The sequence below is a fragment of the Mus caroli genome, chromosome 17, assembly GCF_900094665.2.
Source record: "Mus caroli chromosome 17, CAROLI_EIJ_v1.1, whole genome shotgun sequence".
Taxonomy (NCBI): Eukaryota; Metazoa; Chordata; class Mammalia; order Rodentia; family Muridae; genus Mus; species Mus caroli.
Genome location: NC_034586.1, coordinates 73,645,735 through 73,673,136, shown reverse-complemented (window position 1 = coordinate 73,673,136; position 27,402 = coordinate 73,645,735).

Genomic DNA, 27,402 nt, shown 5'->3' with positions numbered 1-27,402 from the left:
AAGCCAGTCTCATAAAGGTGCTCACTGACCTCTCATTTATTCACAAATTATACCAGGTCTGATAGCTTACTCACAGTAGCGTGCTGAGTGCACCCTGCCTTCTTCCTTCGATGGGATGGCATTGTGCATGCAGGCTTAGCTATATGCTGCTCTTTGTGGATACATTTTCTGTTGACTCACCATGAGGAACTCATGCTTTGTTTACTTTCCACAGAAGTAGTTTTCATGCATGAAAGCACACTGTATATCCTAGTAGTTAACATTGTAGTTAATGTGGCTTAATCTGGTTTTATGTCTCAGGATACTGACTGGCCAATTTACTTGACTTTAATAGCTCTTTATTTCCTCATGCTAAGTCCTATTCTATGATGTTATAATGAGAATTCTTCTTATTAAGTTATTTTTGGTCATTACACAAAATTAGGCATATAAATATTAGGAGCAAAATACATACTCAGTAAGCGTAAATGTTGATGGTGATGGCGATGATGATGGTGATGATGATGATGATGACAACGACGACGACGACAATGGTCTATGGCTACTTTTTCTTCCTTCTTATATATGCAAAGTTAAATGTAAAATATTATTAAAATTAATATTAAAATTAAAATTAAGCCTAATTAGCTCAGTTAAATAATATGAATAGACCAAATACTTATGAACACGATGTGAACAGAATGTTTGTTTCTTTTATCTCTCTAGTCAGGATTCATATAAGTAGTTTCAACTTCACTCAACTACGAGATTAGGTTAGGTATCACTTATGCTTAAATGGGATGATATACCTCATGCAAGTATAAAATACAGAAAATTAAAGGTCATATTTTTTATGAGACACAGTAAACACCTTTTCCCCCAATCATTTTCTTGACATAAAGGTGGCTCCTTGGAATTTTTTTTTTGCAAAATTTATTAAATTGTCAGAGAGAGCTGTGCATATTCTAGCACAATATTCTAATGATGATTCTAAAGATGGATTTCCTTGTAACCTTCAGGCTGTAATAGTGTCACAACCAGTCCCTGGCATGAAAGTCCCCCAAAAGAGATGGAGACAGAGCAATGTGTCAGCGAGAGTGAAGCTGTACATTCATTATGGCATGCTCCTTAGCTCTCTATTTCATGGAAATGACTCTGAAAGGGAACTCAATGTATTTGGCTGGAGGCTACTACTGATGAAAGCACTGCAAAGAAATCAGTATATGAAAAATAATGGGTTGACCAAATGCTTAGGCATTCTCAGGAGCCCGAAGTAACCAGTCCCATAAATGCAGACTACTCAGACAGGAAAGCCTGTGACAAGATGGCCTGGACAGCCAAGAACTGACAAGTAGGCAAGACTGAACTCTACAAGTCCTAATGATCTGCTCAAGGAGAAAAGGGGCAGTTGCTAGAATGGTTGATTATATGACACAGTGCCTGTGATGTGCCAGACTCTCTGACAATTCATTTACAGATATTAACTCTGCTGTCCTATGGCCTTTATGATCCATTTAAAAGTATTATCATGTGTAGTTGAGAAAGTTGAGAAACAAAAGGTTAAGTAACTTTCTAAATTCACACGTCTTGAAAATTGTATCTCTGAGATTTGGTTCTGTAGCTGGGAAATGGTGAGCCATCATTCAAAGCTGAGGAGCAGGGCATGGAAGAACAGAGATAGGCTGAGCCTTTGTGCTTAGCTGCTATCCCATTCTGTCTTTGGTTGACGTCATGCAAGCATGCGTGCTCTACAAGCCCCTTGAAAGAAATGAATGTCTCATGGAAGGTTTTTATAAGACCTGAGTCACACACAGTTGGCATTCTCAATTCTCAATATGCTCTGCTTTGTCCAAGACAGTTCAGGTTTATGCATACTGTCAAGGTATGATCAATAATACTACACTGAGAAGTGTCCCGATTTGAAAGATAATGTGTATTGCCCCCTTACTTAAACAGCCACAATGGTTAACCCTCGGTGACAGCAAACACACCTTAAAGCCCTTATAGTGCAGAAGTCATAGCTTTCTGTATGGATGGAAATGAGGGAAGTTGTCTGGAAGTAGGAACAAGGCACCAGGCAAAACCCCAAACAAACAAAAGAACCAAATAGAAAACAACAGAGTCCATAAACACAGGCACGGCTAGCTTGTGCAAAACTACTACAAAGTGCATATTAATTGAGCTTTCTCCACTACAGTTGCAGGGAAGATATAACTGATATCCTAAGAGAAAATCTGAGGTGAATTTCACACCCTGCTAGGTTGTTTGAGTATCCATTCAGGTGTTACAGCTCAGACCGCAATATTGGGAGTTGGAGGACATGAGTGGAGTTAATTCATTAGTATCTGCTCACTGCTTATTGTGAACAGTGAGCCAGCTGCCAAAATCAATATGTTAATGATCACAGGGAGTTCCCACGTGCGGTTGGTCACACATGAAGGAGTGACTGGCAGTTTATTAAATTAGTGAAGCGGTGGTGATCAGATTACCTCTCAGGGGGTTCTTCCTTAGTTATGTCATGAAATGTAATAATTTTTCATGAAATACATGTTGGTTTTTTTTCCTACTTAAAACAACTGTAAGAGCAAGGTACTGGAATGCATGGAATTTAGCATTCAAGAGAAGGTTGGAGGACGATCTGAAGGTCAAAGCCAGTCTTGGCTACATGAGACCTTCTCTCAAAAAAAAAAAAACCCACCAAATAAATAAATAAATAAATAAATAAATAAATAAATAAATAAATAAATAACACAAGGACATTCTTGAAATCAGAGAACTGCTTTAATGTCATAGAGTCAGGTTTTTTTTTTTTGACATTTTGTGTAGCCTTAAACAACTGTATTTCTCCATTCTATATTTTTTATGTTTTCTGTATTTCTGAATAAAATAGGAAATTTCATTTCATGAGATGGTGCTTGCGATGCTGTGCTTTCTAGGATCAAACTATTCTTTCACCTGTGTTTCCTGAGTATCTAGGACTACAGACACAGATATGCTACGTCTACTGAATGCACTGACCTGGAGACTAGGCCAGAGGCACCAGGGAGCCACCCACTTCCATATGCTACCTCTCCAGAGAACATAGCCATATGTCTTCAACCTTACAGGAAATTAATCTTTCAGTGTTTGCAAGAGGTAGCAATAGTAAATGTGATATGATTGTTGGAACTATAAATTGTTGTCTATTATTTTTATTGTTTTGGTGAATTTACTCTCTTTACTAAACAAATTGTCCATGGGATCTTTAGGCCAGAGCAGGAAGCTTGTGTCTTTTCTACAACACAGAAAAGACTAGAAGACAGAAAGATGGGGCCCAACCTCAGGTGTTCTCTGCACATGAAATGTCACCCAAATAGATTTTCCACAAATACGTCTCAGTATATAGGTAAAGGATGAAAAATAATATACTCAGTGAAATAGAACGCACTGAGGCTGATCTCCAAAATTGGGTTCCTGGTGTTAAAAAAGCAGAATGGGATTTTTATGGGTTTATATTGGAGTGGGAAGGCTCTGACTCTTAATGAGTGACCAGTCTGTTAGAACTCATTCTCTTACAATTACCAGGTAGGAAATTACTTAGAAAACTCTAGAAACCTGGTCAAGTACTCCTATTTATTTCTCAAGTTGGTTTTGTTTTATTTGCCATCTACCTTTCCATTGATAGAGATGGAGCTGAGGTAAAAGAGTTTCTGTGCTGTTAATGTACACCATGCTCTGGGATACTTGAAATAATTGCCCTTATATTGGTTCAAAATTGTGAGGCAGAAAGTTTGACTTGGCCTCTGGTATTTTCAAGCCTATTACATCTCCTGTCATTTGTACTAGAAATGTGTCCTCTTTCCCTGTTTTTTTGAGGTGCACATAAACTAGGACAACTCTGTAAAAAGACAGGAGAGAGTTTCACTATTTTCCTGTTAGATACCTCTCTGCAGCCACCCAGTATTTATCATCCTTTCTCTATCTACATGGGCATTTGGGTGTATCTATCCATCCACATTTGTGACATCCACATGACTATACAAGGTCTTACATGAGCAACTAAAGAACTCTATCCTTTTGCAATTGCTATCTATTCTGGTCAGGAGAATGTGGCTCTTGTAATAAGCAAACATCCAATATTAGTGGGTTAAGTTGAGACATTAGTTTCTCATTTATTTAATAATTCAACAAGGGGCAGCAGCAGGCTTTGTTGCATGTACCTGTAACAAGCCCTCAGAGGTCTCCATACAACTCCTTACTCCAGGCAGAAGAAAGGAAACAATAGACCACTTGTTCATAGGCATTTCCTATAGGGCTTATCTTAAAATTATGTTCCCTTTCAGCAATAATGGGCTGGCAACTTTAATGTCCATGTGACTCAAGAAAGAAAAGCCAAGCAATTAAACAGAGTTCTGTGAACACGTACCTGTTTTTTCCACACCAGAAACTATCAGAGAAATAATTTTACCTTGAACACAAAGCCACTCTGCAGTATCACTTTTCCTTTGTCTTCTAGTGTTTGATCATACAGATTATAGTTGGTGCTGTGGGCTACTCAATTTTCTGTTATGGTAACAAAACCTGAAGTATATCAATTTATAAAGAGGTAAGCTTTATTTTGATTCATGGTTTTAGAGATTTCAGATTGCCATCCTTTGGTCGTTGCATTGGAGTCTCTAGCTCAGCAGCATATCCCAGGAAGGTATGGAAGAGGCAATGGCTCAACACTCAGATAAAAAATTAGTGACATTCTACAAGACATAACTTTGTGAAACATAAAAACATTGTGAACGTTAGGGCAAGACAGGAACTCTCAGAGATTGAAGTAGAGGAAGGAAATGATGATGGTTAAATGCTATGTCATCTCCTGCATGGCATCCTGGGACAGAGCAATTATAGTGGAAAGAAATGGAACAATCTGGATGTATTAACCAAAGTTTTCCAGCAAAAAGTCAATATTATATTTTGATATTTAAAATAGAAATTGACTCATGTAATATGGGTGGCCAAGAGATCCCAACAAACTATCATTGTATAGGCTTTGGAACAAGAACAACTGTTGCTATAATTTGTTCAAATTCATAATGCCTGTGAAACATGGAGTGGATGGGTAAGTTTCAGTCTAAGCTTTATAGCATAAACCTCCCTAATCTGAGCATAAATTCCTGGTAAGTAAAAGAAATTAGGGGATGCAGGAATACCATCTGAGACAGAAGCCAATGATATGTATGTATGTATGTATGTATGTATGTATGTATGTATCATCTATCTATCTATCTATCTATCTATCTATCTATCTATCTATCTATCTATCTATCTATCCTTTTCCTATACCTAGTATTGTTCATGCCCTCAATGGGTTGGGCAATGCCTGCCCATACTTCTAGGTAGCCTTCACTATGTCTCCTAACTCAGAATGGCTACTCCAGCTTGTTTCTTGGGACCATTTGATTGGAAAATTGCTTTCCAGCCTTTTACTCTGAGGTAGTGTCTGTCTTTGTCACTGAGCTGTGTTTTTTGTAAGCAAGAAAATGCTGGGTTCTGTTTATGTATCCAGTCTTTTAGTCTCTGTCTTTTTATTAGGGAATTGAGTCCATTGTTGTTAAGAGATATTAAAGAAAAGTGAGTGTTGCTTTATGTTATTTTTGTTGTTAGAGGTGGAATTATTTTGTGTGGCTATCTTATTTTGGGTTTGTTGAAATAAGATTATTTTCTTGCTTTTTCTAGGGTATAGTTTCCGTACTTTTGTTGGAGTTTTCCATTTACTATCCTTTGTAGAATTGGATTTGTTGAAAGATATTGTGTAAATTTGGTTTTGTCATGGAATATCTTGGTTTCTCCATCTATGGTAATTGAGAGTTTTGCTGGGTATTGTAGCCTGGGCTGGCATTTATGTTCTCTTAGGGTCTGTATAACATCTGTCCAGGATCTTTTGGCTTTCATAGTCTCTGTGAGAAGTCTGGTGTAATTCTGATAAGTCTGCCTTTATATGTTACTTGACCTTTCCCCCTTACTGCCTTTGATATTCTTTCTTTATTTTGTGCATTTGGTGCTTTGACTATTATGTGATGTGAGGAATTTCTTTTCTCATCCAATCTATTCGGAGTTCTGTGGGATTTCATGTGGGATTTAAGCTTTTGTGATTTTTTTTTTAATGTGGGCACTTTTACATTTGGTGAATATTTGTTTAGAATTGAGATTTCATCCTGGTAGATTTTTTTCTTTGATGAGTATGAAGTGTCTTTCTGTATCTCTTTTGATTACTTTAGGTTCAATATCTATTTTATTAGATACTAGAATGGCTACTACAGCTTGTTTCTTCAATCTATTTGCTTTGAAAGTTTTTTTCCAGACCTTTACTCTGAGGTAATATCTATATTTGTTGCTGATGTATATTTTTCATATTCAGCAGAATGAAGGGCCATGTTTATACATCCACTTCATTAACCTGTACCTTTTTGGGGGGGTGGAATTAAGACCATTAATGTTGAGAGATATTAATGTCACTGGCTGTTAATTCCTGTTATTTTGATGTTGGTAGTGTGTGTGTGTGTGTGTGTTTGTGTGTGAGGTTTTTTTTTTGGTATTGGTGTTCTGAAATTATGTATTTCTTATTTTGGGGAGTGTAGTTACTCTCTTTGTGTTGGAGTTTTCTTTCTAGTATACTGTAGGGCTGGATTAGTGAAAAGATATTGTTTAAATTTGGTTTTGTCACAGAATATCTTGTTTTCTCCATCTATTGTAATTGACAGTTTTGCTGGGTATAGTAGTCTGAGATGCCCTCTGTAGTTTCTTTGAGACTTTATGACATCTGCTTAGGTTTTTCTTGCTTTTAAAGTCTCAGTTGAGAAATCTGGTGTAATTATAATAGGTCCATATTTATGTGCTACTTGGCCTTTATTGCTTGTTGCTTTTAATATTCTTTCTTTTTCGTGAACATTTAGTATTTTGATTATTTTATGGCAGGAGGGCTACTCTACTTGCTGTTCTGTAAGCTTCTTGTATATTTATAGGTATTTCTTTCTTTTGGTTAGGGAAATTTTCTTCTATGATTTTGTTGCTGATATTTTCTGGGCCTTTGATTAATAGTCTTCTCCTTCCTCTATTCCTTTAGTCATAGGTTTGGTCTTTTTATAGTGTCTCAAATGTCTTGGATGTTTTATGTTAGAAACATTTTTGCTTTAACATTTTCTTTGACCAATGTATACATTTCTTCTATCCTATCTTCTAAACCTGAGATTCTCTTCTATCTCTTGATTTCTGTTGGTTATCCTTGAGTCTGTTGTTCTGTTCTCTTTTCTAGGATTTCCATCTAGGATTCCCTCAGTTGTTTTCTCTTTTTTGTTTATATTTCCATTAGGAGATATTGTACAGTTTTATTTCCTTCACCTGTTTAATTGTATTTTCTCGTATTTCTCTAAAGGATTTATTTGTTTCCTCTTTAAAGTTCTCTACCTGTTTGTATTTCTTATATTTCTTTAATGGGTTTATTCTTTTCCACTTTAAAGACCTTTATCATCTTCATAAGATTAAAGGTAGTTTTCTTGTGATTCAGATGTGTTAGGATACTCAGGGGTTGCTGTTGTAGGATAGCTGGGTTTAGTGGTGACACATTGCCCTAGTTTTTGCTTATTTTGTTCTTATGCAGACTTTTAGCCATCTAGTTGTTCCTAGTATTGGCAGCCCTGGTTGTCCCTAATGGGAGCAGTCTTCTGAGGCTGCAGATAGATCTGGTAGCCCATGATCTCATCAGGTCTCTGAGATTGCAGGTAGAGCTGGTTGTCCCGGTGGCATCGGGCTCCCATGGATACAGGCAGAGCTGGCAGTCCCCAATGGCTTCATTTGGCTGGTTGCCCTGGGTGGTTTCAGGCCTCCAGGGATGCAGGTAGAGCTGGTGGACCCTGATGGTTGTAGACCTATCTCTGTCCTGGGCAGCATCAAACTTCCAGGGATGCAGGCAGAGTTGTGACACAGGAAATGGAATACAGAGGGGACAGAGTAGAGTTTTCCACTGGTGGAATTTTCCAGACAGTCCAGCACACAGATTTGGGGTAGACGGTCCCACTTGGTGGTCGCTGATGGCTATAGGCATCTGGGATTTTGGTTTGAGGTGTGGACTAGAAGATGGAGTACAGTGGGGGACAGGGCAGATCTCCCAGCTTCTGGGCTTGCCCAGGACCCAGCGGGTAGTGGCTTGGGGCTTGGAGAATCCAATCTAGTTGGCTCTTGTATCAGCAAGCTCCTGGATGCAGCAAAATATTATTTTCATTTTTCAAAAGATAAAAACACCTCATTACCTGATCCCTTACCATACCCCATATAGAAAGCAGTTTACACAAAGACATTAAAATAAAGTTTGAGGATTAAAACATCTGTCAGCTTTCACTGGAAAAACTTCTTTCTTGTGAAGATGGAAGTTAACACAAAGACTCACAACTGGTAAAGAAGTAGAGAATAAGAGGTTGCAATTTGGTGAGCACTATTTTACCCCTTCCTTCAAAAGCTCAGGAGCCATGTACAAGGAACAGAAAGACTAGAGGAGACCGAGGTGGTAGATGACTACAGTGAAATAGGGTCTTCGAGTAACAACAGGACAGTTACACTTATAAACTCACAGTGGTTGTGATAGCATGTATAAGACTTGAGTGAGCTCAAACCAGATAAAATTCTAGCATGGAAAGATGAGGTGGGCATGAAGTCCCACCCTTAGTAAAAGATCTATTTCCAACTGATAGCTGCAGGGAGAGGGAGAGTAGTTCTCTTGAACCATTTGGATGCTGGTATGTCAACCACTCTCCAATGTGAGGTCACATGTTTATCCAAGAGTATATGAACAGTACAAATCAGACTTATGGGCTTAAAACTTGAGGAAAACTAGGAAGGGGCGGTGGATCTGGGAGGAATTAAGAAAGGATAGATGGATATGATCCAATACAGAATTAATTTTAAAAGAATTAATTTTAAAAGGCAAAATATCTATTAAAGCATATTATCAAATATACTTATCTTTTCTAGTATATTTTTATTACCAATCCATTCAATGCATTTATGTAGGCATTTGTAGATATTCTATAGTGAAACAGGTATGATGTCAGTGGTGTACTCATCATTGAATTTGATTAATGACATCTTCATTTCTGTAAGTGGAAATAGAAGGAAACAGTAGAAGTGAAATTGACAACAGTCCATCTTGTTAGATTTATAATTTCCTCTCTTAATCAATTCATTTTCAGGCTAAGGTTGTGACTTCTTGGTTCCATAGGAGTTCACTCTTGAGCCTACCAGCTCCTTGGTACCATGTGCCAGAGTCCTTGGTACTGTGACCTTAGTGAAGAGTAAAAAGTACCTTTTCTCTTCCTGGGCATCTCCAGACCACTTAGCTGGAATCAAGTGTTTGACCCGTCTGTACTAAGTCTGACCTTTCCTTTACCAATCAGGACTCATTAATCATTATAGAACTGACATAGGCCACAGATGATCCTTCAGCCTTTGTTACCCGATCTGGATTGCTATACAAATATCATGTAAATTTATGTGTAAGAGTTTATGGTCCTGTTAGGTGAAAGGGTTTTTCACATTTAGTTTTTAAAAAACAGGGTCTCCATGTGTAGTCTACTGAAATTAGCTATGCAGATCTTTCTGTGTCTCTCTACCAAGTGCTGGGAATAAAACTCTGCATCACTGTTCCTGTTATGTACCTATTTTCAGTTATTTTATTACATTAAATTATTATTTCATCATTATTATGGAGGTGAATGCTTTGTATCATAGGATTTAACAGAAAAGTAATGTGCTAGGTATAAATGAAAGCAATTTATTCTCATAAAAAATAGACAATATTTTTCTTCTGCCTCTCATCTGAGTGTGCATCTTGAGTTAATATCTTTCTGTTAACAACTAATCAAATATTTCATAAGCGTTACTATAAGAGAGAGCAAAAATGATGAAATAAAACAAACTTTATGGTTTCAGGCTCTTCAATGAGACTGTAAAATACATAAATTAGAACCAGGCTCTGAATAGCAGTGAGTCATGTACATCTAATTTCCTGGAAGTTTTAGCAAAAATGAGAAGAAAGCTTCAAGGAAAAGAAAATGGTTGTCCTTCTATGATTGGCATTTTCTCCATTTTTCTTGGTATGGTTTATGATTATGAAATATTGATACTATAGTGTAATTGAACAGTATTCGTTTACTGTATCCTTAGAATTGATCCGTATGCCTGTATTTAAGGTCATGGCTTAGGCACCATTTTTTGCTCTTTTAGATGCAAGAACAAGGTAAGAAGTAAACTTACACCAACAAAAAGTTAAGCATACTAGGAAGATGGAAGCAGTTTGTCAGAGAAAGTGGACTTTGAAGAGCAGACATGATTTTTACCTGCAAGGAAGTCAACTGATGTACATTATGTGTAAAAATGTACGAGATAAGTTTAGGTATAATAAATGAAGCAATAGTGCATGATCAGAGAACTCTAAAGAGCTTTTACTAGTTGTGGAGGGATAACCGTTGAAAATGATAATGGAGAAAAGGTAAGAAGCATTGTCAAACAATGGAGCAGGCAGTAGATTGACAAGAGCTCATTAGAATGCATTAATTTCCCAGCATTATGATGTAAGGTGTGAAACAGGAGACTTCATAGACAGTTACTGCTCTTAAACATTTATGAGCAAGCTGAAGCTAAAAGAAAACCTTTACAAAGAAATTAACATGTGTTTATGAAGCCAGTGCTATGTTATTGGTTTGAAGTGCACTTTGAATTTAAATAAGGTTCAGAAATCAATGTAATCTTGAATGATAAAAGAATTAAACCAAAGGAGTTGAGCTGGTCCTTGAACAAAGCAGAGGTTTGGATCAATAGTCCTCAGGTGGCATGAGTCTTATCCCCTAGTGGGCATATAGAGATTATAAAAGAGTGTGTTTGTGTGTGTGTGCTTAAAAATAGTATATATTCATTGTACAAAGTATTGTTTTGTGTATAGATAGCTTATTGCAGTTATAACATGTCATTTGAATACACACATAACTTCCCTATGTCCCTCTTATTCTATCCTTCCTTTTCTTTCATCTCAGTTGTCTTCTATTTACTCTAGACTGTTCTTATGTTCTACCATCTATCTATCACTCTGTCATCATTTATATATCATCTGTCAATCATATATGTGAACATATTGTCTTATGTATTTATAGAGAATTGTAAGACATGCAAATGAGAAAAATACTATAGATTTGTCTTTCTGCATATGACTTCTTGGTCAAGAATGTATGTAAATCAATGTGGAGGTTCTTTAAGACACTAAAATTAGAATTTCCATTACAACCAGATGCATGCTGTGCTGGCTTATGTCATCTTGACATAAAGACTAGATTTAACTGAAAGGAGGGAGCCTCAATTGAGAAAATGCCTCCATCAGATCTAGCTGTAGGGCATTTTCTCAATTAGTAATTAGTTGGGTAGGGCCCTGCCCAGTGTGGGATGGTGGTACTGAGTTCTATAAAAAAGCAGAATGAAGCCACAGGAAGGAAGGCATTAAGCAGGACTCCTCCACAGCCTCTGTATCGGTTTCTACTTCTAGGTCCCTAGCCTGTTTGAGTTTCTTTGCTGACTTCCTTCTATGATGAACAGTGCTGTGGAAGTGTAAGCCAAATGAACCCTTTTCTCTCAAACTTGTGTTTTGGTCATGGCGTTTCATCCAAGTAATGAAAACCCTAACAAAGACACATGCCTTCTGAGCACATTGCCCAAGGGCTGTCAGTAAATATAGCATGATCTACTTGAACATCCATGTTTATTGCAATGCTCTTCACAATAGTCAAGCTATAGAATCAGCTTAGGTGTCACCAATAGGTGAATTGAGTTTTATTTAACTACAGAGAAACATGAAATTGTGTCCTTTGCTGGAAAATGGAAGGAACTCATTTTAACTTTCAACACTATAGTGGAGGAAAAGGAAGAGGAGGAGAAGAGGAGGAGGAGGAGGAAGAGGAGGAGTAGGAGGGTGCTAACTAGATAAGCAGAGGACAAAGAATAGATTCCAGGTGGTGAGAACAAAACAAATATGAGAATTATAGCTCTTAGTTGATAACAAGATTTAATTTAATGCAAAAATAGATTTCATTCCCTTAAAAACTTATTAACATTCATTTTCTTTTAAAAATTACATGATTAACTAGTTGTTTTGTACAGCATTACAGTCCTTAATATTATTAAGGGCTAGATATAGACTATAAGTATGCAAGTTGTCTTTAACTGGAGCTTAAGGCTGCAATCATTTCAGGCATGGGCTAACTGAGCCATGGCCATCTTGCTGCCCCAAGGGGCAGAATTCATCAGCTATTCTTCTGAACACCCACTTTGGAGTGTGTGGTAGTTTGATTGAAATTGGCACACATAGACTCATAGGGAGTAGAATTATTGTAGGCATGGCCTTGTTGGAGTAGCTGTGGCCTTGTTGGAGGAAGTGTATATCAGGATGTGGATTTTGAGGTTTCAGAAGCCAAGCTCAGTTGTCACTCTCTCTTCCTGTTTCTCGCGAATCTGAATATTGAACTCTAAGCTACTTCTACAGTACCATGTCAGCCTACAGGCTGCCAAGTTTCCCTCCATGATGATAATGAACTAAATCTCTGAACTGTAAGCAAATTAAATATTTTTATTTTTAAGAGTTGCCATGGTCATGGTGCCTGTTTATAGCAGTAAAACATCGATTAAGACAGGGTGACTTCTTTTAGCCTTAGCTGTTTCTATTCATGGTATGCCACAGCTTTGTCTACTACTTTAATTTGCTTCCTTGTCTGGGAATCTGTAGAGGGAGGTGCTGATAGTAAGGTCTGGTTCCCTAATTGGTTTTTGATTTGGTCAATAAAGGAGCCAATTGCTGGGCAGAAGGGACAGGTGGGACTTCCTGGTGCCTGGAAGAAGAGGAGACTCAGGGAAAGAGAAGGGGCTTTTTTGGCCAGGTTTTGGAAAGAGAAGCAGGAAACAATTATGTAAGATCTCAGGGAAGTTAGACCAGTGGCTTCCACCACTGGTGGATAGTTAAGGAGGTCTAGAGAGGCTACTTGATACAGGCTAGCTTATAAGTTTAGGGCAGGAAATTCTGTGCCTAGCAATTGTGCTAGTAGGCAAATTGTAACTTGATAAAGATGTCTGAATGCTTTTCATCTGTGGAACAAAGGTGAGGAGAGAAGGGGGGGGGGGAGGTCAGTGATGGCAGTTTGGCGAAGCTAAGCCGAGAAGAAATGACAAGCTGGAAGTGAGGCTGGTAGCAGCTGATCTCAGAGCTAAGCTTCTGAGAAAAAGGTGGTAGCGTGTTTTTAAAATTACATGTAACAAGCATCCCAGCTTCTTCCCTCTTCTCTAACTGTTAATCTTCATCCAGAGTGCTCAGCATCGTGTATCTGGACAGTTTGACTCATGGGCACCCTGTCCAAAGCAATAAGTTCTCTGGACCCCACCCAGGCTTTCCTTGAGTAAGTTTGATCCTACATAATTATATGTGGATAAAATGATGTAGCTAAAGCACAGTGTAGGTAAAACTATGTAAAACAAACAAACAAACAAACAAACAAACAACCCAACCAAACATGTTAACAAATGAAACTGACTATAGAACCAACAAGAGTAGTAGCTTTTCAATAGTGATAGTGTAGATTAAAATGAGGAAATTTAATTTAAGTAGAATTTTTAAGATCTTCCTCTCAGAACTACAGTTAGAAAAAAAATCTGAAGCCAATTTTATTGCTAACCTTCGAGGAAGAGACTATTATCTGTTTCAAACTCTTTTCTTCACATTTATACACACACCTGTGCTCACTTGTAATTTCAGAGACCATTATTTTCAAAGATAAAGTTCAATGGCCTTACTTTCACTTCTAATTCAGTAACTACAAAACTTCATTCTGATATCTCCCCAGTCTGAATCCATCTCCAACCTACTCCATTTTAATTCATAGTAAGAACCTTTCTGGGAATTAATTGCTAAGTAAAGACATCACGGCTTCCCTTTTTATAATGATGTAGGGTCCTGTTTGATGGAGAGAAATATATCAATAACCCATATAAGACAAAGTTTATCTGTCAGCCAAATTGGGCACAGACGTGCTTTTTGTTTTGGCAAGCTTTGCATTTTGTAAACATTTGAATTATAGTATATACATAGAGAAGTGGAACAATTCAATAGCAAAACTGACACTCAACCAGTCAGAAGAGTCTAATCGAAGACAGCTACCAGTTTCCAAGAGAAAAGGTCTAGGGGTAAAAGTAGAAAAGTACAAGGCAATGACATCATTGTCAGGTGGGCAATTTTCTTCAAACTGGGCTTTTAAATACCTACTCTTCATGTCTGTTAAGATGGTCAGGCTTCCTAGGCACTATTTGACACCTACAGCCATGGGGACTCTCTTTCACCTGACTGTAGGGCTGGTCTAGTGGGACAAATAGATGCGCACTTAGAAGTCTAATTAAAACACACCCCGTCAGCAGCAGCATTCTGAATGCTCCATTAAGCATTTTATGAATGCCCAAGAGCATCCCTGCCCATGTTTGGAGTGACACATTTTGGCTTCGCTGGTGACAATTAGGATTAGACCCAGGCCACTGGAGAATATGTACTGCATCCCATATGGCCAAGTCTGTAGGTGGATTATTCTCCTGGTGCTCGAAACCCAACGAAAACACTCTGAGTAGGAATTAGACCAAAATGATGGAGAATACAAATAATGCTCTATGGATGGTACTGAATTCTGTATGGCGACGTTATGGATTGGGTTCAACTGTCAGATGGTTATGTATTATTCATGATCAAACTCAGGGTAAAGATAACAGATGGCAAAGGCATATTCATGGTCAAATCATAGTTGTTAGATTAATTATAAATCTACATAAGAATTGGATAATAATAATCTTGACTGCTCTCAAAAGAACACTGGGCAGATCGTCTAATAAAAAGAATTTTTAAAATAAGATGCAAAGGTTATTAGGTGATGTTAAATACTTTATATTGCCATAAGTTATTTTCCAAAGGGACTCCCTAGTAGCATAAACCATTTTTATTTTCCTAACCTGTGGCTTATTTGATATAGACAGTGGTAACAGTGTCAGCTCTTTAAGGGACTATAGATGATTTACATTTAGCCAGAATGTCAGGGGACTAACCAAGCTTTGTGAGATACTAGAAATGCTTTTGTCTACATCACCACAGCTATTAATGTATAATACAAAAAGGCTCTGAGCCCAGATTCTACAAAACTGTCGTCAGTATCCCAGTGCACCAGTTGTCTTGCAATATCCTCTCTGAATTCTCCCTCTCTTCATCTTCACCTGTATTATTCTCCACACATGTAGGGCTTCGGGCTCACATATGCTCTGCCAGAGGGCACGGCAACTGGGGAGGCAGGACTCAGGGAGTCCCATGCCATCGCCAGGGCTGGTGCTGGGCCACAGGGAAGCATGGAAGCATTGCTCTGGGGGTGGAGAAGCACAGTCTAAGATGTGGGAAAGCCAGACCTGTCTTGGGGTTCCTTGGGCCTGCAATGAGGCAGGGGCCATGGAGTTCTCAGGCTCTTGGACATCCAGGAGCCACTGGGCATCATGGAAGAGCAGAGTGGAGGTGGAGGGTGGGGGGAGGGGGAAGCACTGGCTGGTCCCACAGGGAAAGTCCTTGGCTTGATGGTGGTAGCAAGCTGGGTGACAGTTGTGGCTGAGAGTTCAGAGAGGCCTTCTATGGGAGACTAGGCTGCGGCTCTGTAGGTGAAGGCCTTCTCCATGCCTTCTTACAGTGGATTCTGATGAAAAGAGACAGTCTGTGGTTCCAAACCATTTATTGTCATGGTGGAAAGTGTAAAGCCATACCCCACTTCTCAGGGTGGGCCTGAGATACCTTTTGCAGAGAGGAGTGTCTGGGAAGGAAATTTTATTGGCCAATCTATGGATGCTTGCAGCTATGTAACGGGGGCATGGTACTGAGAGCAGGCAAGGCTCGTACCCTTCCTTCAGTGTCTCTGTGGCATCAAGATTTTAGCTTGACCGAGGACCAGGCTTCTTCTCAAGGTCTACTGTGCCCCCCTTAACCTGTACAGTTGTAGAAGGCAGCTCTTTTGGTCTTGTTTCTTCCCCCTGTTTTGTACTAAGGGTCATGTGGTTGAACAGCCCTTCAGGTCCTACCCTGCAGCATTTTCCCAGACTGGCCAAGTTTAGATGCTGTTATTAGGTGACCAGCTTCACACATGGTTCTCTGGGTTGTAGAAACTTCATGGGTAGCTATAGTTCTTTGTTACCAACCCAAATTTTCTGTGTGATTTCTTGTGGTTTCCATACATCCTGGATAAGTTTCTTATAGTATATTTTCCTCCATTACTATCTTTGAGGACGCTGTCTGCTTCCTACTAGGACACAGGCTGAAATCTCCCCTAAACTCAGGCTCATAGAATCATAAAACACCTTGCTGTAGTAGACCATGGAGAGAATCCTGTCCATCTTCATGTAATTGATGAAGGAACTGAGATGACCAGACTCTATGGGTTTTCTTATTCTTTTTTAAAAATATTTTTTATTATGTATTTTCCTCAATTACATTTTCAATACTATCCCAAAAGTCCCCCATACCCTCCCCCTCAATACTTTGGTAAGCCGACATCTTGAATTTTGACTTAGCTAGTAAACATAACAAATGGGAAGAAGATGAGATGGAGACTGTGGTCCCTAGTGCCCAGTAACTCTCCAAAGACAGGTGGAGGGGATGGGCAAGGAAATGTTTGAATTGAGGAGAACCAGGTGTCACTTCACAGGCAATCAGAAAAATTAATAGATAAACCATTTACCAGAAATTGAATGTCTGTGTGCCAATACCTGCTTGGTGGGGCTTATGCTCATTATTTTTTTCTGATTCTAACCACAGTGCTTATTTCATGGGATCAGCCCAGTTGAGACCCAGAGTTCAATGCCTGTCTATTGGCACTAACAGAGCACAAATGTTATTGTCTGTCACTGAGTTAGGGGTTAGTGATAAATCTCAAAGAACAACCGAGGGATACAGTGGAATGACATGTGACTGATGTGTTTATGCCCTGCCAGAGATGGGCTAAGGTCATAGAATAGACCGATGACTAGAATATCATTTTGGGAGGTTATTACCCCAATGACAGTGATCTTAGGGCAGAGGGCAGAGGGCACAGGGCACAGAGGACACAGGGAAGAGATAACAGTGAAATCTCAAGGGAGGGAATGACATAAAACGTTAATGATAGTTGAGAGTTAGCAGCCAGGGAGGGGTGATGTGTTTTGGGTAGATTTCTCAGGCCTGGGTGTCCATATATCTTAAAAGATTTGGGAAATATTTTCTCACTATTTCATAAAACTGGTCTTTTTAATGGTTTTAGTCTTCTTCATCTGTAATAATAATGAGAACATTTTGTTAATGACCTGGATCCCATAAATCTTGAAGACTTTTAAAACCTTCTCCCTCTCCCTCCTTCCTTCCTTTTCTACTCCCTCCCTCCTCGCTCCCTCCTTCCCTTCCTCCCTCCCTCCCTCCTCTCCTTCATTCTTTCTTGCCTTCTTTTCTTCTTTCGTTACATATTCCTTTCATACCTTTCTTCATTTGTTTCTTCCCTTTCTGAGTAGATCAGTTCAGAAGACTTACCCCTTATTCCCTACTTCTTTCTTCCCTTTGTTCCAGTCAGTTCTGTGTTATTGGAGTTCTTTACTGTCTCCTTCATTTGATAGAAGATTTTAGTTCTAGGATCTCTGATTGGTCCCCTTTATGCTGTCTCTTTGCTTAAGCACTTGATTACATACTCAATTAACAAGGCAATAACAACCCCCCACTTAAATCTCTCTATTGTTTGTCGCCTTGCAGAACTGAGGACTGGACTCAGTGCCTTGTGCTTGCTAGGCAAGTGCTCTAACACTGAGACAAATCCACAAACCTTTATCTACACTTTTTTTTCTTGTACAGAGTTGAGAATCACCATTCCACAATGTCTGTCAGGTAAAGATACCTATTTAATGGGTATCTTCAATCTATTTCTGGAGATTTATTTTTCTCTTTCAGAGATATGCTTCCTTTTGTACTTCCTGTGTCCTTAATTTGGTATCTGTCTATCTAGTATAGTGTTCACTTCTCTAATTGTAACAAGTAGCTTTTGTAGGAAAATATTTTTTCATTAGACGAGATGTACAATGTCAGTTGTAAGGGGAGCTCTGGATTTGGTTAGAGGGATTTCAAAGGAAAGTGATTGGTTTCTCTTTACTATCAACAGTGTCTGTGAGTGCCTCAGTAGTATAGGCTGTAGCAGTTCATGAAAGGGCTTGTAGGACTTTCAATAGGCAGTGACTTTTGAGGGTAAGTGTTTGTGGGTTTCCCAGGGCTGGTAAAGTCTTCATGCCATGGGGGCTCATGATAGCCATTTCTAGTATCAGTGCTAAGTGACTCAGAGTGGGCTACACCCAGCTCTGCCGAGCAAAGCTCAGGTGATGTTTAGGGTTATGTTCACAGAAGCCATGGATGTTTAAGTCATGAAACGTGAAAGAGATGTATAGGGTGACTGGATGGGGTTCTCAGGTCATGGCACTGTCAGAATAGTCTTTTCTATGTCCCTCCCACTTGCACATGTGGTACTTGTGTCTGTGACACTAACAATCATCAGATTTTTACAACTGTCCAGTGGAGTGGTTATGGTTGTTTCTAAGGCCCATAACACAATGCTATGAGACAGGTATGATACTTTTTCTTAAAGGTCCTTAACGACAAGCACAAATAGTACTAAGGATTTTAAGACTAGCATCTGTGTTCCAAAGTGAGCTGCATAATACCTATTTTCTTTTTTAAAAAATTTTATTGCTTATTTTAAATATTTACATTTGAAACATTATTCCTTTTCCCAGTTTCCCCTCCAGAACCCACCTTTGCCATCTCCTCTCCCATTTCTATGAGAATGCTCCCCTTCCCACCCACTCACTCCCACTTCACCATCCTGGCATTCCCTACACTGGGGAATCGAGCCTTCACAGAAAGAATCAAGGGCTTCTCCTCTTATTGATGCCAGACAATGCCATCCTCTGCTACATATGCAGCTGGAGCCATGGGTATTCTTTGGTTAGTGGCTTCGTCCCTGGGACCTCTGGGGGGGCGTGTCTGGTTGGTTGATATTGTTGTTCTTTCTATGGGGTTGCAAATTCCTTCAGCTCCTTCAGTTCTTTCAGTAACTCCTCCATTGGGGGCACTGTGCTAAGTCCAATGGTTGACTGCAAGCACCTGCCTCTGTATTTGTCAGGCTCTGGCGGAGCCTCTCAGGAGGAGACAGCTATAACAGGTTTCTCTCAGCAAGCACTTCTTGGCATCCACAATAGTGTCTGGGTCTGTATATGAGATGGTGTGGCAGTCTCTGGGTGGCCTTTCCTTTAGTTTCTGCTCCACACTTTGTCCCCATATTTCCTTTAGACAGGAGCCCTTCTGAGTTATGAGTTTGGAGATGAGTGGGTGGCCCCATCCCTCAACCAGTGGCCTTGACTAACCTCTGGATATGGTCTCTTCAGGTTCTCCCTCTCCTTTGTTGGGCTTTTAAGCTAATCTCATTCCTGCTGGGTCTTGGGAGCCTCTTGCTTTCCTGGCATCTGTGACTTGCTGGTGGCTACCTCCAGTTCCCCATCCCCCATCACCACACAAATCTGTTCAAATTCCTGACTCTCTGTTTATCATCCATGTCTCCTTTCATTCCTGACCCTTCACCCTTTCCCCACTCTTCTTTCTTCTACCTCCCATGAATATTTTGTTTCCTCCTTCAAAGAAGGACCGAAGGATTCACATTTTGTTCTTCCTTCTTGAGCTTCATGTGGCCTGTGAATTGGTATTCACAGGTTTGGGGCTAATATCCACTTGTCAATTGTCAATAAGTGCATACCATGTATGTTCTTTGTTACTGGGTTACTTCACTAAGGATGACATTTTCTAGTTCCATTCATTTGCCTAAGAATTTCATAAAGTCATTGTTTTTAATACCTGAGTATTAAAAACTGAGTTGTAGTCCATTGTGTAAGTGTATCACATTTTCTGCATCCATTCCTCTATTGAAGGACATCTGGGTTCTCTCCAGTTTCTGTCTATTATAAATATGGCTGCAATGAACATAGTGGAGCATATGTCCTTGTTATATGTTGGAGCATCTTTTGGTATGTGCCCAGGAGTGGTATAGCTGGATCCTCAGGTATCACTATGTCCAAATTTCCAAGGAACCTCCAAACTGATTTCCAGAGTAGTTGTATAAACTTGCAATCTCACTAACAATAGAGGAGTGTTCCTCTTTCTCCACATTCATGCCAGCATCTGCTGTCACCTGAGTTTTCGATCTTAGCCATTCTAATTGGTGTGGGGTAGAATCTCAGAATCATTTTGACTTGCATTTCCCTAATGACTAAGGATGTTGAACATTTCTCTAGGTGCTTCTTGCCATTTGCTATTCCTCAACTAGGAATTCTTTGCTAGCTCTGTACCCATTTTTAATAGGGTTATTTGGTTCTCTGGAGTCTAACTTCATGAATTCTTTGTATATATTGAATATTAGCCCTCTATTGGAGATAGGGTTAGTAAAGATCTTTCCCCAATGTGTTGGTTGCTGCTTTGTCCTATTGACCGTGTCCTTTGCCTTACAGAAGCTTTGCAATCTTATGAGGTCCCATGTGTCTCTTGTTGCTCTTTGAGCATAACCCATTGGTGTTCTGTTCAGGAAAATTTCCCCTCTGCCCATGTGTTCTAGGCTCTTCTCCACTTTCTCTTCTATTAGTTTCAGTGTATCTGATTTTAAGTGGAGGTCTTTGATCCACTTGGACTTGAGCTTTGTACAAGGAGGAAATAATAGATTGATATGAGTTCTTCTACATGCTGACCACTAATTGAACAAGCTCCATTTATTGAAAATGCTGTGTTTTCCACTGGATTATTATTTTCTTGATTGCCTTGAGATAAGTAGAGGTAACATTTCTTAGTGATACAGATATTTATGACTTTTGATGTGTAAATTTGGAGAAGGATCTACTAGATTTTCACCTTGAAGTTTAAATAAGGAGTGCTAGATCTTGGCGTTGTGGCTCAGGAGTTTCAGATCGTAAGTGGGAATGCTTTTCGTTCCAAAAGGAATAGCTCTGCTGAGGAAAAGGATTTTGATATTGACGATCTATCGATAATCTAGCAACAAGTAATATGAAAATACCCTTATCTTCTTCCCTAGGAACAAACTTGAGGATGACAAAACTTGTTGCAACTGTAGATATAGTTGAAAAGTTGTAGAGACATTTTGTAGACTGCCAGTCAAGTGTACATGCTTGGGCTGTGTCCACTTTTACCATATCCCAGGATCCGTGAGGCTTTGCCAAGAGCCCTCTCCAACTGTTCAGTGACACATAAAGAACAGGCAAAAAAAGAAATCTATAGTAACATCTATAATCTCAAGGGAATCCCAGGAGATGGTCCCTAGATTATGCCAGTGGAGCACAGGCAATGATTTGGTCTGGAGCTGTTGGAAATGTTTCTGAACCTGTGGGTTATGATAGAATATTTCCTACATATGGAACAAGATACAGACAGGCACAACAAAGCAGGGAATTATGGGAATACTCACTGTCTGAAAGTCATGAAATAAAACTTTCTTTAATTTCCATGGGATACGACAGGTGGAGCTTCTGGTTGTGGCCACAGTGGCCTTGGTTTTGAAGGTACAAGGAGTGTGAGTGAGTTGGCTTCTGTCTAATAAGAGACATGGATCCAGGCTTTCTCTCAGGGACATCCATTCGACTGTTACTTTCTAAGATGATGACAGGTTCCTGTGTTTTGGTATCATGGAGGTCCAAAGTTAGCACTTTCTTTGTAGCAGAAGAGTCACTTGAAGACTATTCAGCTCCACAAACTGGATTTAAAGCTTGTAGGTACTGAGGGTCTCTGCTAAAGTTAACACTTCTGCTCTGTTTCTGCAATAGGGTGCCTGGCCCCTTCCCTTTATCTTACATCACCAGAGTTGGGGCTCTGCTGCTTGCCAGGAGTCAGAATGAGTTACAAGTTGCTTTTTTTTGTTTAGAGTTCTGACCCTTTGCTGGTTTATGGAATTGTCACCGTATTGCTCTTCTTGAATTGTAACGGTTTTTGCAGTTCTAACTTCTCTGGTGCAGAATTATAGTCCCTTCTGGGCATCCATCTTGGTTCTCTTCCTATTTTCACATCCCCCCTTCTATTCCCCCTTCTCCTAGTTCCCTTCTGTTATTTTATTTTTTTGTTTTTGTTTTTTGTTTTTGATTTTCGAGACAGGGTTTCTCTGTATAGCCCTGGCTGTTCTGGAGCTCACCAGGCTGCCCTTGAATTCAGAAATCCGCCTGCCTCTGCCTCCCAAGTGCTGGGATTAATGGTGTGCACCAGCACTGCCTGACCCCTTCTGTTCTTTGTTGGCCTCTCCTTGTCTGGATCCCAATCTGCTCTGTTTCCTTCTTCCTCTTCTCTCCTTCCCTTCCTTCTCCCACATCTCCCGGCTTCCTCCCCCTTCTTTCTCTTGTTTTCCTTTACTTCATCCCTCTTTCTCTTTTCTTTTACTCTTTCTCTATCTTCCCATCTCCCCATCCCAAGTCATCTTCTGCCCCCCCACCCTGTTCAGTCTCCTCTTTCCTTCTTTCTCCCCAGTTCCTTCACTTTCTCCTAACTTTGCAGGGTTGTTCTCCTCTTCCAGTTCCATGTCCTGGTTTATAGGAGAAACCAAAATGTTTCTTCAACTAAGTGAAAATTATTTTCATAGTGGGATGTTATAAGTAGTTGCCATCTATTTTTTAACTGGGACCTGTATTTTTCTTCTTTTTTCATAAACTTCCAGTCCTGAGCTGTTTAATTGTTCAGTAATTTAACCCCCTTGGATAACTTTCCTTTGAGTTTAGCTTGAACTGTGTAATACAATAGGATTTTGCAGGACTTAACCTTACACCATCCACAGGAGAGATATCTTGAAGAATGGAGAAGCAGAAAGGGTTCTGGCTTTGGTTGCATCTATTTCTATTTGTGTGTGCATTAAACTGTCTAGGATGTTATTTAAAGTATTGAATGAAAGAATGAAGCATTTGGTTATTCCTTATAACTGAGTCTAAATCTTCATGAAACAAGAGTGACCTCACACATTAATTGTCATGCTTTCCAGATTCTCCTTTCTTTTCTACCACATTAAACCTAGAAAGAAAATGGGCTATAAACTATTCCATTGATTTCAGAAGTCAGTAATGTTTGGCTATCACCCTCTGTGGAGCTTGAAAAACATTATTGTAGAGGATTTAACCAAAATCTATTTTTCTTAGCATTTCACAATGGCAAAAAAACAAACCAAAAAACATAAAAAACAAAAACCAACCAACCAACCACACAAACAAAAAACCCCACCATGACTAAGAATAAAAACAGTTTATCCAGAATGATACATTTTTGAAGTCCTGCCTAGGATGATTTCCAGGGACTTGCTACATTAGAAGAACAGCAACTTCATTGTTTTAAAGAAGTGATGTCTATACAGCTATGTGGTTACAAACCACTCAATCACATTGTATACAAGGGTGTTTAGAAGCATTAGACAGGTGTATAAAGTGTTTTTTTTTCTTCTCTACAAGACAGCTATTTTCAACTCAAACTAATCAGGGTTATTACTCTGAACAAAATATATGTTGTGGTAGATTTTACTGATCACTAGCTAACTCTCCTCAACAGCTGCCTAGAATCTAGAATGCTGAAATCAGAGAAAGCTACAAGGCAAATGGTTTAGATAAAACATATCAACAAGAGAACCTGCCTCAAACAAACAGGGAGATGAAGACTCACATCTAATGTTATTCTTCAGCCTCTCTATAAGCACTGTGAAACTAAGGGCACACAAAGCTGAAAAACCAAACACACAGAAATAAATCTTTCAAGTGTTTGCTGGTGTGGCATAAAAGCATGGAAAAGCTGTTACTCTGAAAACTATAACCAGATCAATAAAGCTAAAAGAAAGGGAAGTCTTAAGTGAAATATCCACCATCTCTATGAGGTACAGGTTGAACTTGAGGATGTAAAACAATGCTATTGTCTACCAATGTTCTGACACGATAGGAGAGATTCTCTTTTATGTCTATGTGCCTTTCAGTATTTAATATTGAATCTGATACATAACCCAAGACCAACAAGTGTATGCTGTTGGTTGCAAGCTTTTGCCTTCCTCAGTATTCCAGCCATATGCCCGTTTCACTAAAGGGAGGGAAAATCTACCACTTAGAACCAGCTTCTAAGCCTTGATGCCAGTCACATGGTGTGAAGAAACAGTGCTCACGTGCAACAAAGGAAACACATTGACACCCTTGTATTTGGAAGGAAAATAGAAGCTATGTCCCACAAAGAATAGAATTTAAGTGGTAGTTAGAGAAAATAATATTTTCAGCAAACTAAGATCTCTCACCTCTTTTTTTCAAAACCAAAAGAAAAATCAATATTTGCAATGTTTACAAGTTTAGTATGTGGATGAGTAGAATTTATTTTATAATTGGGCTACTGATTTAATGTAAACTATAATTTTGAACATATTGCTTAAGGTTCCAATTTTATCTGGGAATTCTACAAAAAAGAAGCTTTGACAAGGGCTGTCCTGGCTAGCTATTATCAAATTGATACAAGCTAGAATTATACCAGAAGAGGAACCTCAACTGAAAAAAAAATTCTATCAGATTGCCTGTCAGTGGAGCATTTTCTTGATCAATATTTGGTATGGAAAGGGCACCGCTCAGTGAGGACAGTGCTGCTCTTGGGCAGGTGATCATGGGTGGTATCAGAAAGTAGTCTGAAGGAGCCATGAAGTCAGTAAGCAGAATTCCTCCATGGTCCCAGGGTCTCTGCTCAGTTTCTGTCCTGGCTTCCTTTCATTTAAATCTTCAAAGTGAAATAAACCTTTTCCTCCCCAAATTGTTTTGGGTCATGGTGTCTTTATCACAACAGTAGAAACCATAAGACAAGAGGTGAAACTATACATATCTGAGTATAAAGATAAGTATTTTGTATGCAGTTTAAGCGAATATTGGGTTCTACTCTAAGACCCATGACATTAGTAGACATATGCAGTTGGCTGGCTTTAAAAATACCAGGCATGATTTCTCTCCTGTTAATCAGGTCTTCAGTTCAGTTTGACATCTATTGGTTATGCCTAAGATAAAACTGCATAGAATGCACCCTAATGGGCATCACTCCATGCTGATCATCACCGTGGTTCATAGACATCATAGCTTAGTATGGCTATTGATTGCTTCCCTCCTTTAATGGCTTACATATAACTGTCATATTCTATTTACTACAAATGAGCTATAGTATCCCAGGTGTTCTGAAGTTTTGATTAATATAATTGTGTGAGTTCTTTTGACTTGTCCTTTTATGATCATGTTAGTTAACTTATTGATTTATAGGTTTCTTTTATCAAATGAATACTTGCCAATTATTGTCGTGTCATACTTTAATTTTATACTACTTACTTTGGCTCCATTTAGCACTAAGACTAAATGAATAATAGTACCTTCTCATTTATACTTACATTTTAAACTTCTCTTCTCTATTTTTATCTCTGTGCATATCTAATTTCTTAGTAAATGTCCTATGGCTCATGAGGTCTCTCCACCCTCACTTTAAAAAAAATAGTTGATATCTTTAATAATTCAGCTAAGATATTTGTGACTTTACTTTTAGTTAGTTTTGTAATTTATAGGAACTGATTTCTTCCATAAGTCTGTGTATCTGAATTGAGCCAGTCCCTACTCCTTACTTGCTATTAACCTGTTCAACTAAACTAGAGTGCAAAACCTAAAATATTTTAAAGAAATGAAAACAAATAAGGAAAAATGTTATAGGTATACATCTTGTAATATTCTAGACATTTATATAAAGAAAATATTGCTTATTTGAAATTCAAATTTATCTGGCTGCCTTATGTTTGTATTTGCTAAATCTGTTAACTCTAGGAAATGTCAAATCCCTGTATAGAATGATCTGACTTCATTCTTACTCATTACCAAACATAGAAAGACATATTTGGCTGGTTTCCAGTAACCATGGGTTTTAGGATTTAAATATGTGTCAGTAATACATACTGAACTCTTTAGATATGTACAAATTTGTCAGTTTAGAGAGAGACCCCCATCATTTCCAAAGCGTATGTGTGTCATGGGTTATATGTGACCTGTGCATATTTTATACTTTTTAAACACTCATCAACTAAGCAACTAATTTCCAATATGATTTTAGAATGCACTTTGTTTATTTATTTATACACGATCCAGTGATATGTTTCAGCAATATAAATGAGAAAAAATGTTATTATGTGTATTTAAAAGACAACATCTTATAATAACTTCTTTAAATTTTAAGAGGCATTTGGGGATATTCTGCATCTCTTAGTTTTGCAATGGTGTAGGAACCTGACAAATGACTCCTTGTTTCAGACCTTCCCAGTGGGCCTCACACTGTCAATACTGGGAACATAAAGGAGAAGTGATCCTCTCAGTACTGCTGAGTTCTGCAAAGCACCATGTACTGTTGAGCCCCAGGGGTCCTCTGAGGACATCTCCGGAGTGAAATTTGTCCCCATTGGGATGAAGGAAGCTTTGCTTGTATCTGTGCTATGCATTTAGGTTTCACAAAAGATTTTGCCCAAAGAAAATATTCTATTGTTAAGTCACTTAGAAAACAAATTTTGAAAAATGTAGGTTTTGATGTGATAAAAACCATTTTCCCCCAGTTTGAGTAGTTACACTCTTGGCTGATTAACTTAACCTCTCTTTAGGCTTCTGTTTTTCAAATGAGTAAAAGAGATGATAGATTTACCTTTGAGATTTGTTGTGAAGAAAAAGTGAGATAATGTAGAGTATTTAATCTACCATCTGGTACATAGTAAATAAATAATAAACAGTAACTGCTTTAGTTGTTATTCATTAGATGCTAAAACTAATTTCTGACTAAAACTAGTATCCCATAATCTGTGAAATTAGTATACTTGGAGACTCATTGATGAATATACTTTATTCCACCTTCCCCATACAATGGGAAGGTCAATGTGTGGCCAACTTCTGATGAAGGCCACAGTTCTGGACAGGTGGGTAATTGACAACATCTCTATCATTGTAAACGAAAGGTGATTTTGAACTTGGGAGTCTATGCAAGTCCACTAACTTTATCAATAATCTCCAATTATACATATATATATATATATATATATATATATATATTATTACGTATTTTCCTCAATTACATTTCCAATGCTATCCCAAAAGTCCCCCATGCCCTCCCCCGCCCCACTGCCCTACCCACACATTCCCACTTTTTGGCCCTGGTGTTCCCCTGTACTGGGGCATATAAAGTTTGCAAGTCCAATGGGCCTCTCTTTCCAGTGATGGCTGACTAGGCCATCTTTTGATACA